Source organism: Petaurus breviceps, unplaced genomic scaffold (genome assembly GCF_028583685.1).
Source record: "Petaurus breviceps papuanus isolate PSGF00001 unplaced genomic scaffold, PetGlider_PUasm1.0 110, whole genome shotgun sequence".
Lineage (NCBI taxonomy): Eukaryota > Metazoa > Chordata > Mammalia > Diprotodontia > Petauridae > Petaurus > Petaurus breviceps.
In genome coordinates, this window is record NW_027185597.1 from 361,663 (window position 1) to 377,072 (window position 15,410).

Consider the following 15,410-nt stretch of genomic DNA (forward strand, 5'->3'; position numbering starts at 1 on the left):
GGGTATGTGGCATAATGGATACAGTTCAGGGCCTGGAGTCAGGAAGATTTGAGTTCAAATATGGCCCCAGACACCAGTTGTGTGACCCTGGGCAAGTCACTTAACACTGCCTCCCTTTTCTCATCTGCAAAATGAGCTGAAGAGGGAAATGGCAAACTATTCCTCTATCTTTGCCAAGAAAACTGCAAATAAGGTTACAAACAGTCTGACAGGATTGAAACAACTCAACAGCAATGCCTCTCATTAGTAATTCCTAATTACTTAAGGTGTTTATCCTATTAGGGAATCTAAGATTGATGAATGAATAGATAAATAGATAGATTACTTATTAAGTACTTTCTTCTAGGCCCTGAGTTAAGCACCCAGAGAAACAAAGACAAGTACTTAAGATAATCATTGCACTGAGGAAGTTGCTGCCAGCTCTCCAATTCCTTAACCATCTACCCTAGATGGGAGAGCTTTTGATCTGGTGTTTGTGGTGCTGGCACTTGGGGGCTGAATGTTGACCAATTTTACTGATACATTCTCAGGCCCACATTTTAACCTGCTGGGGCTAGGTTTCCTACTTCCTTTTTCTTCATTCCTGCTTCTTATTTTTCTCTCCTTATTGGGTAATTAAGAAAATACCTTCATTTTACTGGTCCAATAATTAATGGAGCAGTCTCTCATTGATATCATCTTGGCTCAGTCTCAAATTGATGAGGTATGGGCTCTGGGAACCCCCTCGAGTTCTCCTTGAGTCCTTGAGGTTCAGGCTCTGGGAACCTCCCTTGGACTCTTGATTAAATTGTCTCATTTGATGAGGCATTTGCATGAGGCAATAAGCCTTACTTTGTGACTGGGCCCAGACCTCTAGCCTGGTTACTAACTGCTAACTACTAGCCTAGTTACTAGCCTAGCCCTCCATTGTTCCTCTACTTCCCACCCTTGAGCCTATCAAAATATCAATACACCCTAGAACTGGCCTAGCCCACCATTGTCTGTAGCCTCCAGCTACCTCTCACCCTTAATCACTCATTGACCTCATCTCCTCCTGAAGACCCACCCCAAACTCCTCCTTTAGACCACTCCTAGATTCCTCCCACAACCTTCTGTATATAAGACCCTATCTCACACTATGTGGTAAGAGAGTGCCAATGCAATGTGGGAGAATGCCATAGAATAGTGAGAACACCATAGAATAACCTAGCACAGACTTACTCTGTGTCTAATGCAAGAGAACTTTTAATAAATTTTACTTTTCTTTGGCTGAGAAGACTTGAGTCGAATTCATTGGGCAGGACCAGGTGTGTTGATAATCTGGGGTCTCCAGAGCAACCCTAACCCTTTTAGTGGGTAACTCTTCATTCATGAAGAGGTTACCAGTCCAAGAGAGGTTCCCAGAGCCTGTACCTCAAGGAGAGCTCAAGGGGGCTCCCAGAGCCCATACCTCATCAAAATGACATATAAAGTCAAGCTCCTCTGGGCCTTCAAGTGGAGTGTGGATAGTTCCTCACCTCCATGTGTTGCCTATTGTGGGTATGGAGACTTCACACTCAGTCACTGTTTTGCTCCTTCCCTTGTGAGTAGCAAAAAAATTTGTTGAATCTATCTCTCTGTTGGATAATGATTTTTATGTAGACCCCCTCAAACAGTACTTTCAATTTATTGAGAGAAAATCAGCTCTCAAAATGGAGGCAGGGTTTACATCCTATGGCATGACCAGAAATGGTTTAAAGGTCTGGACTCTGGGAAGAAAAGGAGAAAGCTGACTTACTAGAGCCAAGAGACCTAACCTACAAGTTACCAATGGGGAAGTCATGATCTGAGAAGAGGTCATTGTTAAGGTGAGCTAAGAAGGTTACTAAGGAATTAAAGATAGGAGAACCTTTGATACCTTGAAGGATTTGGGACTTCTTCCAGAACTTTCCAACTAGGATCATCATGTCCACATTGAAATCATTTGCCTGATGTCAATGATAAGGAATTCTAGTTCAAGTAATTTAGAAATTCAACCATGTCGAAGCTTAGAGCAGATTCATAGGAAACATTTTTTTTTCTTGTGGTAAAAGCATTAATAAAAAGTAGCATCTATATTTACACATATACACAATTTCAAGTAGCAAGTTAATTCAGGAAATAAAGTAAAAACAAAAGTTTTTATGTTCATTTTATGAACTTTATGCTACATTTTCCTCTGGTTACAAAACTTCTGTCTCCTTAATATCTCTGTTCATTCTTCCATTTACCTCTTTTTTTTTAAAAGAAAAAAAGTACATCAGCTTCCCCATACATTTAGTTAATCTGTCATTTTTATTTTGTTTTCACCAAAATCATTATTCAATGCCACAGGCATACCAATGCTCAAGCTGACCATATTGCTCAAGTCCTGGCAATGAAATTGAATAAAACTTGGATTAAAAGGTCAGTTTTTAAAATATGCATAATAAATTCAGAGACAAAAAGCTATTCCAACAACTTTCTGCACCATTTCTTCTCATCTCATTATTCATATAGGCCTCCCTGAATTTTAAGCAGTACAAATCCAGAGATGAAATTTGTAGACTACTAGAGCCAAGTAAAATTTCTTTCATGGCTGGAGACCTGATGGTAGAGTTGGTGACATTTCTTAAATTAATGAAGCTGATGCAGGATAGGGAGAATCTGATGGATGCTTAATAGTTTTCTCTAGTTCCACAGTAGAAGTGGAAATTTTTCTTAAAATGAACTCCTTATTATATGCCCTTCATAGATCCATTTCTACAGCTATAGAATTGACAACTCCTATTTTCATGAATTTTCTTTTCATTATACATTTTGTAGCCAAAAATGACCTTAATTATCATTTGTATCATTGAGATCAGTAGGTAAAGACATGGGAATTTGAGAAAGGGAGCCATGAATAAAGGGGATTAGTTTGTAGTTCCTATGAGGAAAGCAAAAGTTTCTAGATGGAACTTGTTATGATTAGCTGGGAAAAGAAAAGACTTAGGTTTTAGGTAATAGCCATCTTCATTTGAAGAGCATGGAAGAGGGCCCATCTCCTTATGCTTAGTCCCAGAGGACAGAACTAGGAACAACAGGCAGAAGTGGCAGAGAAGTGAATTAAAGCTTGATGTCAGGAAAGACTGCCTAACTGTCAGCACTCCGTCAGTGGGGATTAGGATGCTTATGAGGTAATGCATTTTCCCTCAGTGGAGGTCCAAGCAAAGGTTGGATGACTCCTTGTTAGATGGGGATAGACAGCATCATCATTTGGGTACTGGTTGTGATGGGGTGCTTGGGTACCTGTGCTTGAACATGAGTTTGTAAAATCAGTTTGTATAATCACATTTCTCCCCAGCCTCAAAGCATAATCCTTCCCTTCCTCCTGTCAGCACTCTGCCTAGCAACCATTCATGAACTGTTTATATCCCCTTAGGATAATAACCAGCTGCACCTATGAATCCTTCACTAGAACTATCTACAAGTAACTCCCTAGCCCATTATACATATCCTGGATCCCTTGTTAGCTTGGGACATATGTATACTCCCAACATCCATCTTGTCAAACATGACATTGATGAGTGGCAACTTGGTCAGCCCTGACCACTAGCTGACTTAGTGACATTTCAAGCCTAAAACCACACCTCCATGCAGCCTCCTGTTGGGCTATTTTCCAGTGAATTATGGGCAATAAACCTGCACAGTAGATGTTAAAAGTGTATGTTCCTTTAAGCACTAACCACTCCTTAGCTCCTCTCTAATCCCACCCTTACTCATCTAGTTAGCATAATTGGCACAGGTTTTACTAAAGATTACTATATAAAAACTTTAACTCTACCCCTTTAAAGTTGCAGGTTCCCCAAGACCTCCTGCCCGCTGTAAAGCATAACAATAAACTTATACCATCCTGACTTAAAGAATGCTTGGGTCCTGTGCATTCATTCAAGACTGCCCATCCAGGGACTCTGGTTATTGGGGTTCCTGAAACACATACATGCCAGTGTCAGTTGGACAAGGTGGCCTGTAAGGGCCTCTCCAACTCTGAGGAGCTGTGATTTTGTGAGTGAATTTTGGATATGATCTTTAAATAACTACTTCATTCTCTGTTAAGTAAATTCCACCAAAAAAAATATTTGTAATATGCTTAGCAGGATAACATTTGTAAAATACTTAGCACAGTGCTTGTGCTATATAAACCCTTATTTCCTTTCCCCCCTTTCTCTGCTTTGTTCAGTCAAAAGAGAAAAGGTTGGTGATAATATACTTAGAAACAATTATTGTTATAGATAATAATAATATTTAATACTTAAATATAGAATTAATATTTATTACTTTGATATTTTATTAAATAATCATGCTAAATTGATGGGTGGGTAGGATACCATCATCATTGAACTTTTAAGCTAATCTGCCTAGTTTTATAGTTATCTTTAAAGTTTGTATTTGTTTATAAATAGAGCTTTGTGCATCAGATAGTTTTCAAAAAATGGGACAGAGTAAATATTCCTAGAATATTTTTTGTTTAGACCGATCTGTCTTTGTCTCTCTCTCTGTCTCTCTCTCTCTCTCTTTCATTTCTCTCATCTCTCTCTGTCTCTCTCATCTCTATCACTTCCTTCTTTGTATTATACTTCTGTGTGTATATCCTCTCTACATTTCATCCCATCTCAATTTTAAGCAGAGGAAATAAAAAGATGAAATTACACATTCCTAACACCACGTAAAAATCTTTCTTGATTAGAGAACCGAAAGGAGAGTTGGTAAACTTTATTTTTAATCAGTGAAGCTAATATGGGCTAAAGAGAATCTGACTGACATCCCATTTCAATTTTTTTGCATTTTTTTTATCACTAGTGCCTTATACAAAAGCATGTAATGTTTGAACTAATGGAATTGATATGTTATGTCATGGAGTCAGATTTCATGCTGGAAGGGACCTTACAAGTTTTGTAGCCAATCTCCTTAATCTGATTGATAAAGTAACTGAGGCCCAGAGAGTTGGTGATTTGCCTGAATTCACACAGAAAGTGAGTAGAAGAGTCAATTATTGAAGCAAGTCTTCTGACTCCTAGGCAGCGTTAATTCTACTACACCATATTGACAGTAGTGTACATTTGTGTCTGTCTCACTCTCTCCTTCTCTCTACACACACACACACACATACATACATACACACATGCACACACATATGCACACTATATATACATATACATATGATATATATTTCATCTTATAATAAAAATCTATAATAATGGTAACTTATCAATAACTACTATTACAATTTCCCTGTCATCAGGATTATATATGTTCCTATTATATAGTCATGTATATACACATGCATTTACATAGTTACACTAAGGATGAATCCAGAACTCTTAGTTAATGCCTTTTTGTCTTTGTATTCTCTTATATGGACTTTCCCATATTTATATATATTTATATGGTGATATGGTCTCCATTACAGCGTTTTAAAGACATTCTTTCATCGTTCAGAACTTTCCAGTTTTCTGCTGGTTAGTATAAAATGCCTCTCTAACATCTTGTTAAGGATATCCTCTTGTGGATGGAGAGAAATATAGTGAGTCTTTCACAATATATCCACTATGGAAATATTTTGCATAGCTACACATGTACAACCTAAATTGAATTGCTTATCTTCCCAGTAAGGGTGGGTGATGAGAGAGGTAGGGAAAAAATCTGGAATTCAAAGGTTTAAAATCAAATGTTTAAAATATACATATACATTGTTATAATTATTTTACATGTAACTGGGAAATAAGATATATAGACACTGAGGCATAGAGATCCACCATGCCCGACTGGAAAGTCAAGGGAGGATGAGGGAAGATATGGGAGAGAACAGATTAGGGGAGGGGATATTCAGTGGGATTGATGTTTTGGGGTGGTGGGTAGGGGAAAATGGGGAGCAAATTTGTAACTCAAAATCTTGTGGAAATGAATGATGCAAACTAAAAATAAATAAATAAAAAAGATTGAACGACCAAAAAAAAAAAAAAAAGAATACCCTCTTCCCTTCAACTAATCCTTCTTTCACACTTACTTTTTCTGTTGAGGATACCACTGTGACCCAGTTGAAAACCTTTGGAGTTATCCTTGACTATTCCTTCTCCCTCACTATTCACCTTCCCATATTTCAAGAATTACCAAGTCTTGTCACCTATATCCTTCTCTTGACCCTGTGTAGGTTCAAGTTCAGGACCTCTAGTTCAGGATCTCATGGTCTCTCACAGAAACCATTGCAAGAGCCTTCTTTTTCACTTCCCCGTTTTTAGTCTATCCTATTTCCAAATCATTTTATACATAGCAGCTACTAAATCAATGTTTCTGTTTCATTTTTGACTATGTCAATCCTCTGCCCCAAGGCTTAAATCCCTCCCTCCCTATTGTTCTTCTGCTTGGTGGGTAAAGCCTTCCATGATTGGATTTCTCCTTCCCTTTCCCTAGGATCCATACTGTGCCCCTTCATACACTCTGTGTTCTAATCAAGCTAGACTATTGGCTATTTCTCAACTCTTCCATGCCATCTCCTGCCTCCATTACTTTGAACACCCCAACCCTTATGCCTGCCTAGAGAAATTGTGACTTAAGATCATGTTGCTATTGAGTAGCAGGGAGAGAACTTGCTGCCAGATCATCTTCTTGTTCTGTCTAGTATTACTTCTATTTAGACATTTGTACCTCCATAAAACATAACTATTGAAAAAGCTGGTTTTGGTGGTGATGGGGTTAGGAAGGACCTTAGACCTCATTGAGCACATAGGAAAAAATACATCCCAAAAGGCAATTGATAAGCACTAAATCCATATTGTCATCCTTACTTATTTAAAGGGAAACAACTTAATTGACTACAGACTTCATCTTTGCAAAAGTAGATGTTATCCTTGTGAAGAAGTTGGATCTGGCCAGGGGCATACTGAGAAAACAAGGAGAACCATTTACTAAGCACATACTATGTGCAAGGCACATTTTAAAAGCAGATGGGGTGGGGGGAGGGGAAGAAACGTCTACTTGAGTTTGAATGTGTTTTTTTTAATGTCTAATTTCTCCCCATTACATGTAAATACATTTTTTAATACTCATTAAAAAAATTGAGTTCCAAATTCTCTCCCCCATTCCTTCATCCACTGAGAAGACAAGCAATTTGATATAGGTTATACATTTGTAGTCATGCAAATCATATTTCCATGTTAATGTTGTGAAAGAAAACACAGCAAAAAAAGAAAAAGAAAGTAAAGAAAAAGTGTGCTTTGATCTACATTCAGACTCCATCAGTTCCTTCTCTGGAGATGGATAGCATTTTTCATCATGAGTCCTTCAGAATTGTCTTCTATCACAGTATTGCTAAGAATTGCTAAGTCATTCACAGCTGATCATCACACATTATTGCTATTACTATATACAATGTTCTCCTGTTGGATGTAATTTTTAAAAATTTATCTATTTTTAGTTTACAATATTCAGTTTTACAAGCTTTTGAGTTCCCACTTTTCTCCCCTTCCCTCTCCTCTCTTCTCCCCAAGAAGGCATGCAATCTGATATAGGCTCTACATATACTTGAATGTAATCTTAAGTAATCTAATGTAATTTAATCTTAAGTCTTATCAAAAATAAACAAAGTTGAGCTGGGCTTGGGGTATATGCTGATATTGCCCCTCAAGGAGTATATAAGAAGAAGTGAATATAACTATATGACATGCTTATACCATAAAATATCAAGGTACTCATATTTCCCAGAATTTTTAGAATGTTCTTTATAAGATAACAAGTGTTATTTTATATTTTATAGCAGAAGACTGATCAGTTGTGAATAGGGAGCAGGCAAGAGATAAGAATAAATGTAAACTATATTAATGAACTATTAGATTTTGCAGATAGCAGTTGAAATGTTAAGAGCCTACTGTACAATGATTTGATAGCTTTCTGACTGTAGCTGTAACTAGGGTGGAGTGAGCGGGGCTTTGCATCCCAGGTGCTGAATTTAAAGAACACTTGAACATTATAGAAATAAAAGAGCACCAAATACAATGGCAGCAGCACAGTACCAAGTTAGTAGGAATTGGTCTGAACTTGTGCTTTCATCTATGCCCAGGATTTGTGGCATGGAAACTCCACCACTGAAGACGTGCAACTCCTCTGTAATTTCTAATCATAAAGAGTTTTCTGTGGTTCTGAGAGGTTGTGATTTGCCCAACATTGCAAAGCTAGCATGTTTGTGAGGCAGAGCCTAAAGCCAAGCATTCTTATTTCCAAAGCCCACCTTCTATTCACTGTGACATGCCATTTCTCTTCATTATAGTCATGCTGGTAAGTATTTTAACAACTGGCATTCTGAAAAAAAATGTAGACACAACACATTTTAAGTATTAATCTAGGTTATGAACATTTTCCACATAATTTCTGAAGGCTGGAAATCAACAAAACAATAAATCAAGCCCTGGTTTGTATTTGACTATTTCCAAGATATAAATGCTCACACTGAACATTTAACAATCAGCTCTCTTGAGTCAGTTCAAGCCAGCTCCAGCACACCTATGGTCCTTTCTTCCTTCACAATTCAGTGGCCCAGTAGTGTGACTTTCCTAGAGTACAAACACTACTAGTTATTACCCTTTTTCATTAATCCTCCATTATTTTATCAACTTGCCTTGAATAATAGGTTGAAGTCCTGACTTTAGAACTGACTTGATATAAAAGCATTTTGGATTATTGATCTTTGGGAACAATATTCTATCCCCCACTGGAGATGATTTCCTGTGCCCAGCTAAGACTGTTATCTCTAATCCCAGGGAAGGCTTTAGCATACATACATACACACACATACACAAGTGTGCATATGTATATGGGTATTCACACATTTGTTGTGTATATACACGTATGTATATTGTGTGTACATATATGTATATACATTTGGCATTCTTGCACTCAGTACCTTTGTCATTTGTTACTAACAATGATAAAAGGGAGTGGCATGATGCCAAGAAAAATGGGAGAATCCTTTTGTCTGTTTATCTCAATCACATGAACCAGACTTTGTTTAAATTACCTTGTACGCATAGTTAAATGTTAGTTCTAAGTGCCTTTTTTTCTCCCTTAACAACGTCTCAAAAATAGCTTTCCAGTTAAAGGAATCCTCTCTCTTGCACCAAGCAGAGTATGCTGGACAAAATTTAAACAAGGTTTTGAATATAGATTAAGCTGATTTTATTATAATTCCCAAACCAGATCTCCTGTACCATTCTAACATGACAGATTTCCTTTTACACAACACAAATGAGTTACCACCAATATCATTAGCAGATAAATACCAAGCCTCTGAATGAAGGCACACAAGAGTAGAATCTCTAAATTAGGTGCTATTTTAAATGGAAAATTTCCAAGCAAGTAGGTCAGAGGAAGTTGTTACTGAAGAGATGAAAATAATGGACTAATTTTCTCTATGTCTCTTCATCACAGGAACTTTATTCCTTAAGACTGATGCAATATTCTATTCAAAAGGTCCTCTTTGGTTTCTACTGATCCTTAGTTCTTTCATTTATTTCCAGGCTTCTCCTTGCCCAAATATATACTCACTCACCTATGACACATAGTTTAGTATTGCCCTTTCATGATACCTTTCATAGTAGTAAGTCTCTGCCCAGCTAAAGTTGATGAACAAAGTGGTTCATCAAGTTATGTTGTTTACACTCCAAATTCTGATAAGAAAGGAGACAAATTTCTTGTATAGCTGGTAAAACAGGTCTAGAGGCCATTGGAAAAAAAGAGTAGCTCCACTTGTGAATTATTCTAGCCATTCAGGAAAACAATATAGAATTGTGAGAGACAAGTTCCCATACTGTTCACACTCTCTTACCCAGTCATTGCATCACTGAGCAGATTTTCAAGGAACTTAATATCAGAAAGTGAAACCTATATGTTCAAAAAATATTTATAGCCTTTTTTTATGGTAGTGAAAAAGGTAGAAACAAAGTAAGAAACTGCTTCTTCCTTTACTAAATGTGGTCCTTAAATCATCAGTACTTCTGTCTCAGCAGCCAATTAAGAGATACAACAATGACTTATACAGGATCTCCCAAAATTCCATGTGGTTGTCAGTAGCAGTTGTCAATAGCAGTTGAGCATGCTCCAAGGTGGGGGAGGGCAACATTATAAGGAAATGTATTATCCTTCTTCTTCTCCCCTCCCCTTTCTTGGGATGGGGCTAGGATATTAGTGTTGAATATTAGTTCAATTTATTGTTGGAGCAAAAATGCAAGTTGCTTTCTGACTTGGACTTTGAGACAGAATTCCCAGCCACCTTTACTTACCACCAACACGTACTGCTCCCTTGTATTTGAAGTGACCATCTGGGGAAGCTGATGTCACTGTTCCCATACTGACTATTCATTGTGGGACACTGGAGAGAACTAGTTCTTTGTCCCTACTATTCCCTCATCTTTAACCAATCTAGCCCTACTCCATCTACATACAGTCAATACTTTAGTGTGATCTATAGAACCCTGCCCTGTTTTTGGAAAAATTCCCACTCATCCTAGATTTCTTCAATTTATATTCTTTGCAAATTCTGGTGCTAATAGAAATCTAGTTCTTTCCAAAAGACACTGACTTGCTACCCTTTTCCAACCTCCAACCTCAAGTATGGCCCTTTGATGGAATCCAGACTGGACTGAGGAACTAGAGGGTCATAAGTGGCCTCAGGACTGCAGGGTTTCCATCCTGATCTAGATAACATCCCCCAACCTTAATTTACTTGCTCCTTTGTCATATACCATTTAATCCTTCCCTATCCTCAACCCTAAATCACCACCTACCAAATATCTGTCTTCTCTGCTTGCGCTCCTATGGTACTGGAGAATTATTAATAATAGTTTTATTTTTTAAAATATGTTTTTATTGATGTCTTTTGTTTTTGACATCATTGTGATTTCTTCAGAATCCCTCCATCTCCCAGAGATTCATCCATATAACAAACAATACTTTTTAAAAGTAAAAGAAAAGGAAAAAAAGCAATAAATGATCAATACATTGTGAAAGTTTGAAAATATGTGTAATCTGAAACTTTCCACTTCTGGAAAAGGGTGGACTGGGCATATCTTCTCATATGTCTTCTTCTGAACCATGTTTCTTCTTTATAATTTTGAACCATTCATATTTAAATTTTTTTCAGATTGTATGTAGTTGTTTATTTGTGTATGTTAAGTATATTGTTATATTGTATATTTATGTATTTCTGCATATTATTTTCTTGACTGTGCTTACCTCTACATCAGTTCATGTAGATCTTTGAATGCTTCTCTGTCTTCATAACATTTACCATTTTTTTACAGAATTGTAATATTCCATTACATTCATATACCACAATTTGTCTAGTCATTCCCCAATTGATGAGTACCTATGCTGTCTCCTTTTCTTTGCTATCACAAAAAAAAAAAGTGCTATTCTAAATATTTTGGTGTATATGGGAACTTTAAAAATTTTTATTAACAGCTTCTTTGGGGTATACACCAATGGAATTACTGGGTAAAATACCATGACATTTTAGTTATTTTAATTCCAAATATATATATATATATATAGTGTGTGTGTGTACATATGTATATGTATGTGTGTATATATGTAGGTATATGTATACACACATTATGTCTGCATCTATTTATCCTTATTTCTTTAAGAAGTCCTTTTTACTTGGATCTATACAAGTCTTTTAAGTGTTTTGTTAGATATTTTATACATCATACAGTTATTTGGAATGGGATTTCCCTTTTTTTCATTGCCTCTTGGATTTGTTTATTTTTATATGAAAAATCAGTTGATTTTTGTGGGTCTCTTTTGTAATCTTCTACTTTGCTGAAGTTATTAATTAGCTTGATTAGTATCTTTTCTGATTACTATTCTGCAAATATAGCATCATATAATTAGCAAATGGAGATAATTTTCTCTCTTTTTTATCTATGTTTATGCTACTAATTTCATTCTCTTATCTTATTGCCATTGCTAGCATTTCAAGAATTGCATCAAATAATAGAAGGGATAGTGAGCATCTTTGTTTTACTCTCACATTTATTGAAAAAGGTTCTAGTATCTCTCCATTGAATATAACGCTTTTTTTAGGTTTTAGATAGATTCCTTTCATGATATTTTAAAAAAATCCCTTCTATGTCTAAGCTTTTTTTTTAAAGCAAAAACGTGTATTATATATTTTCAGAGCCTATTTCTGCATCTATCAAGAAAATCACGTGATTTTGGATGTTTTTGTTTTTGATGTGATTAATCATGTTAATTGTTTTCCTAATCCCTCCTAGCATCCCTAGGATGAATAGTTATAGCCTGTTTTACAGGATTTTAATTAAAAATTTTAATTTGACATTTATTAATGATATTAGCTTGTAGTTTTCCTTCTGTATTTTATACTTTGGTTTAGGGATTAGGACTATATTTGTCTAATAAAAAGAATTCTGGCAGAGTGCTTTATTTCTCCATTTTTAAAAGAATAATTTGTGTAATTTAGGTACTAATTATTCTTTAAAAGTTTGAATTATTTCTCCTTGAATCTATCAGGACCAGGAATTTTTTTCCCTTGGTAGTTCCTTTACAACTAGTTCTATTTCCTTTTCTGATGTTAGGTTATGTAAGAGCTTTATTTAGTCTTCTATCAGACTGGGCATTCTATGTTTTTGAATACATTCCTCTATTCCTTTTATCTTCTCAATTTTGTTAGTATATAATGGGGTATAATAGGTTTGAGTTATTATTTTTATTTCTTTTGGCTTCATGATTTCACTTTGTTCATTTGCTATTTTGTTGATTTGATTGTCCTCTTCTTAATCAGACTGAATAAAAACTTATCAAGATTTACATGTGTTATATCTGTTGTTGTCCTTAATAATCCAAGAGGATCAAACTGACATCACAGTGTTGGGGTCAATGTATGTCTAACTCTGGCTGATGACACCAAGAAGAGCTCAGAAGGGTCTAACATGGGTCTGGCACAAATAGTTCATATGAACATTTGGGGAGATGTTTCTAATTTGTTCATCTCGTGTTTTTTTTTTTGGGGGGGGGTGGAGCTATTGCAATTTTGCTTTGCTAGTATAGCACAGAAACTTTTTTGGTGCCTGTGCCACACTGGATGGTCCTGTGCATGTATGATGGACTTCTGTGTGAGTGCTTGCCTTTTGTGAATTCTCTGTAAAATAATTTTTTAGGTAAATGTATATTCAGCATTGTAAGAATGTGACCAGTCCATTAGAGTTGTACTCTCTCCACTAGAGTTTGCATGCATGGCAGCTCAGCTTAAGAAAGGACCTTGAAATTATTCATCTTTCTAAAGAATCAGTTTTTAATTTTATCATTTCTATATTTTTTCTTTTCCATTTTATTTCTCTTCTGACTTTTAATCCTTTTTCTGCTTATTTTAGAGTTATTAATTTGTTGTTCTTTTTCTCAAGTGTATGTTCAGTTCATTAATCTTCCCTCTTGTTTTTCTTTCTATTTTGTTAATATAAGCATGTAGGGATATGAATTTTACCATAGGGACTGCTTTTCCTACATTCTAGAAAATTTGGTGTGTTGTTTTATCATTAAAAACAATTACACAATTATTCATTGTTTCTATGATTGGTACTTTGACCCATTGATTATTTATGATTTCATTGTTGTCTTATCTGAGTTCATGTATTTTGTTTGTAGTCCTGTAACTGATTATTATTTTTATTACATGGTGGTCTGTAAATGATATATTCACTATTTCTGCCTTTTTTTCATTTGTGTGCAATCTGTGTCCTAACATGGAATCAATTTATATAAAAGTTTCATGTGGGTTTTTGTAGTAGCATTTAGAAGATATTCTACATTTTTTTTTAGCTCTAGTTGCTAACAGCAATTTTTTCAGTTCTATATTTTTCCCCTTTACCTTCCTTTTAGAGTTATCCAAAACTGAGAAAGGGACATTGAAATCTCCTGACACACTTGCGTTATTGACTACATGTTCATTTAGCTCAGTTAATATTTCTATTATGAATTTTGATGCTTCAGCATTTGGAGTGTTTAAGTTTAATATTGATATTGGTTTGCCCCATCTATCTTTCAGCATCATGTAATTTCTTTGTTTATCCATTTTAATTTTTGAATGTTTGTTTTCACTTTTATTTGGTAGCATGATTCAAACTTCTGCTTTTTAAAATTCACTTGATGCAGAGTAAATTTTTTCCAACCACTTATTTTCATTTTGTGTCTTTGTTTTTAAATGTGCTTTTTATAAACAAAAGATTGTGGAGATTTGTTATCTTATCCAGTATGCTTTTTGTTTGTTTTTCATTTGGATCACTTAATCTATTTGGATTCAAAGTTATGAGAATTAGGTTTGTATTTTCCTTCCTTTGTCTCATATTGTTTTTATAATTTTTTTCCTCTGCTGATATAAATACAAAATGGTTTCTTTAGGTATTGTAGCTTAATATATTTCAAGGTGGTCCTGTTTCTGTTGACTTCCTTCCCTTAACTTTGAGCCCCATCTCCCCTATTTGTTACCCATTTCCCTGGTTTAAGAATTTTACTTTTCTTATTTTCATTTTTCTTTCTTGGCTTTATCTAATTACTTAATTCTTCCTCTATTTTTTTCCCTCAAGTCAATAATCATATAGAATTCTTTTTTTTTAATTCTTTAATTTATTAATTTGCTTGTTTCCTTTTAGTTTACAGGATTCAATTCCACAGTTCCTTGAATTTCACATTTTGTCCCCCTCCCTCCCCTCCCCCCCATGGCATCTTATAATCAAGTATAGGATCTGTAAATACTTTCACATTATACAATGGTCAGGTTATAAGGATGGATTGTACCAGCTGGAATGAAAAATGGTAAAGAGGACATAAAATCAAATAAGAGAACAAAAAAGATCAGGTATTTTGCTTCCACCTGGATATAAATTTAGTTCTTTCTAGTTCTTTCTCTGGATGCACGTTTTTCTCTCCATCATGCGTCTTTTGGGATTGACTTGTATCCCTGCATTGTTGAGAAGAATCCAGTCTATCAAAGTTGGTCCTCACACATACGTTGTGTCTGTAATTGTGTACAAATTCCTCCTGGTTCTACTCTTCTCAGCATCAGTTCTTTTAAGCCTTTCCAGGTAAATATGAAGACTGCCTGCTCCCCATTTCTTATAGCGCAATAATATTCCATAACATGCATATACCACAACTTGTTCAGCCATTCACCAATTGATGGACACCCCCTTAATTTCCAATTCTTTGCCACCACAAAAAGAGCTGCTATAAACATTTTTGTACATATGGGTCTTTCTCCCATTTCTAATCATATAGAATTCTTCACATCTTTTTCAATTTATTTTACTCATTAGGTTTTTAAATTTTTTTATTTTCTGCTTCTTTCTTTCTTTCTTTCTTTCTTTCTTTCTTTCTTTCTTTCTTTC

The 15,410-nt window shown here is 35.4% G+C and overlaps 1 long non-coding RNA gene across 3 annotated transcripts in view; it reads left to right on the forward strand.

Annotated features, from left to right (window-relative positions):
- The window catches only part of LOC138155999 (uncharacterized), a 120,224-nt gene that overhangs the window by 37,506 nt on the left and 67,308 nt on the right, over nt 1–15,410 (forward strand). The window lies entirely within an intron of this gene.